This window comes from Idiotropiscis lumnitzeri, chromosome 8 (genome assembly GCF_059441095.1).
Source record: "Idiotropiscis lumnitzeri isolate Australia: NSW breed Sydney's pygmy pipehorse chromosome 8, RoL_Ilum_1.0, whole genome shotgun sequence".
In the NCBI taxonomy this organism is placed as follows: domain Eukaryota; kingdom Metazoa; phylum Chordata; class Actinopteri; order Syngnathiformes; family Syngnathidae; genus Idiotropiscis; species Idiotropiscis lumnitzeri.
The window spans coordinates 1711079-1714342 of NC_142398.1; positions in this window are offsets into that span (position 1 = coordinate 1711079).

Genomic DNA, 3264 nt, shown 5'->3' on the forward strand with positions numbered 1-3264 from the left:
AATTCGGAAAGTTGACAGTTAATTTCCTTCATCAATTTTGCCGCCATTTCTGACAGTCTTAATTGTTATGGTGTCTAGTTATAGTTCCTCAGTGTTGAGAAAAATTCAAATTGCCTGACTTTGGGTTGAATACCAAGCTTCTACTCGCAATTTGGCCTTAGAAGCGAGTGAGTCTCACTTTATCTGCTAAGGGTCAGCCATTTGAACAGGGGTCATCAACGCCCCAAGGAAGGTGCCTACAGAAAAGGGATCTAACGTTGGGGAGTCACATCTGCAATAGGAAGAAGTCGGAAAGTTCAATTTGAGGCCAGAAAGATACGAATGCATGTGTAACAAAGGGGGCCTGTAAGATTAGTTATAGTTTGAAACTTGATAAGATGACAAACTAAACAACAAAACTAACAGATGAACATACAAACTTAAATTTCTTTAACAAAAATGTTAATTGTAGTTTTAATAATTAACAAATCTGCATGTTAAATTGGGAAAATGATATTACAGCAATCCAGATTATCAATTTTAAATCGCGGAGAGCCTATTAATTGAGTAATCACATGAGTAAATTATGAGTGTGGAAAATTTGTGTATTCCTTTAAAACCAGTGCCTCTGGTGCTGCCTCCATAAGTTTCATTGCATAAACAGAACACAGTCACTGACACTATGTCAGGTCACATCATGGAGCTAATGAATTAACAGCCAATAAACAAATATCACTCCCTTCCTTACTCACAACTGAATTGTCTACTTAAAAATATTCGAGCTATTTTAGTCATGTCAGAGGAATCCGAAATGTTTGGATTTGAACGAACTCGTCGCCACTTGTAAACATGCGCAGAAAGATGCGCAGAAGGTAAGAAAACATCCGGCTGTCAATTTTCGGCCGAAATATCGTAGGTTTTTGTTGTGTTTTTCAAACTTCAAATGAGGATACAACTACAGCGAGTTCCAATACTGCGGGATTTATTGACGTTCACTTTAACTCAACATTCACTGAACTAACTGATCCCCGTAGCGCCCGCCCATTGCCCCCGATAAGGCCAATGGAACATACCACATCATAAGGGGGTGTCTGGGTTAAACCATCACCATACAGTGACTACAAACAGATCACACCACAGTTTTCGTCGAAATTAAAGATATTTGGCTGCTTTAGAAAATGCTTGCCTGGTCGGGTAAGTTGCCCATAATTTTACCTTGCCCGTGGCCAAATTTCACTTTCCCCGGGCAATCGGGAAGCGGTTAACCGCGAACCCTGGAGAAAAGTGAATTTCTGCCGTTATAGGAGCGTTGTGTAGACATGATTGATATGTGAATTATTTGTGAAACTACTATTACAATTTGTGTTTTTCTGTTGTACTGTAGTTTTCACTGTGCAGAATGCTGAACATGCTTGTTCAGAGATAAAAGATTATCAACACCCGTTTGAAACTCTCTGCGTCCTTATTCGAAATCCAAGGGGCCGTTATACAGAGCACAATACCACTGTAAAAAAATATCTGTGAAGCGCAATATAGTGAGGGATTACTGTACTGCGAGTTTGTTTAAACTGAAATGTAGTGACACAATTGAGGAGTGAGCTTTATCAACATTTAACATTTTAGTAATCGAGTGTCATTGTCCTTACATGTTTTTTTTTTTTTTTGTGGTACGAATACTACGTATTTATAATTTCAGAATAGTGTGTTGCGCATAATAACAGCAAACTGTGAATCCCTCCCATGGAGCAAACCAGTGATAATAGTGTATTGCAAGAAATGGAATGAAATGTCACTGTGTTAGTAGAAATTGTTGAATTCACGCAATTTTATTTTGGCAAGTAGTTGCATGAAATAAAACCCTTTGAATCCAAATACATTTTAAGTAGAATATGGATCTACTTGAAATCAGAAGGATCCAAATACATGTTTAAGTAGATGTATAGTATACTTAAAATGTATCGGGAATCCAGGTGCTTTTATTTCATACAACCACTGCCAAAAATAAAGTTGAGTAATTATACACATTTTTTCAGTGTTGTTCATTCTGCAGCAGTAATGCAAGTAATTCAGAGTGAGCCATTTTCAATACACAATTGTGATCCTACAATACTTTTCTAACCAACTATTCTCATTTTCTTTTGTAGTTTCTACATTCTCTGAGAAAATCAGTCCGGCTGCAGCAATATTGTAAACCACCCCCAAAGTCAACTGCAACATCGTCAACATTGTGTTTTCCTGAAATTATTTTAACAGATCTACTGTAAATATTAGATATGTAATGTTTCACTTAAGCCTTGATTTGATTTTTTTCCCCTAATTGCTGCCTTGTCTCTGTGCGTTGTGTGTGGTGCTGAAGCCATTCACAAACACAATCCGCCATTATGTTTGGCACACGCATGTCAAGTAGGGCTGCCACAAACAAATTTGTTGCTAGTCGACTACTAACCAACAGTAGTTGCAATTAGTCGACTTATCAGATCATGTATAAATTATTTTATATGATCATCGGTAGCTTACAGCAGAATTCTTTAAGGTATAGACAAAAAATGATAAAAACAATTATTAAGAAGATTGAAGGATAATTGAAATTGAAGGATACTGTGGCTTTCATTTTTTTGGGCTGTAAATGTTTAGTGCATTTTAAAATGGAACCAAAAAATATGAACTATGCTGAATAGCACTAATACTAAACTACCTATAAATACTAAAGGAAATACTGTACTTTGTAAACATAGTTCACTCTTCTGAGGCACCAATAATTTTTTCTCCTGCAGGAAACGAGGCATTTTCAAGAGAAAAACACAGCGGCAAATAATTGCATAAATAAACGATACGGTAGTTTTAATCATTTTCCGATGAATCGTTACATCCCTAGAAAATTAATATAAAATAATGTGAAAATTATTCATGTGTGATGTCAAAAATAAGATTTCAACTGATTGAAATTGATGTTCATCAATACAATTTCATAAAAATTCATAGTATCCATCCAATGATCATGAATAATAAATTTTATGCCTCTCAATAATGTACCCGCTGAATTAATACTATGATGATGATGTCTATTATGATGTGTTTATTGTCAATTACATAAATTCTTATGTCATTTTCTCGTGGCTCTGTTTGATGGCAGCATCTTCGTTTCCTCATTTATAGAGGCCCACAAGTCAGATGGTACATCTGAGGGCATGAATTCATCGTCAAGCTCATCTAGATTATCAACACCATCTCCATCTTTGCTGTTTTTTGCTTTCTTCTTTGCGCTTGCGTGGGTAGCGGAATCGC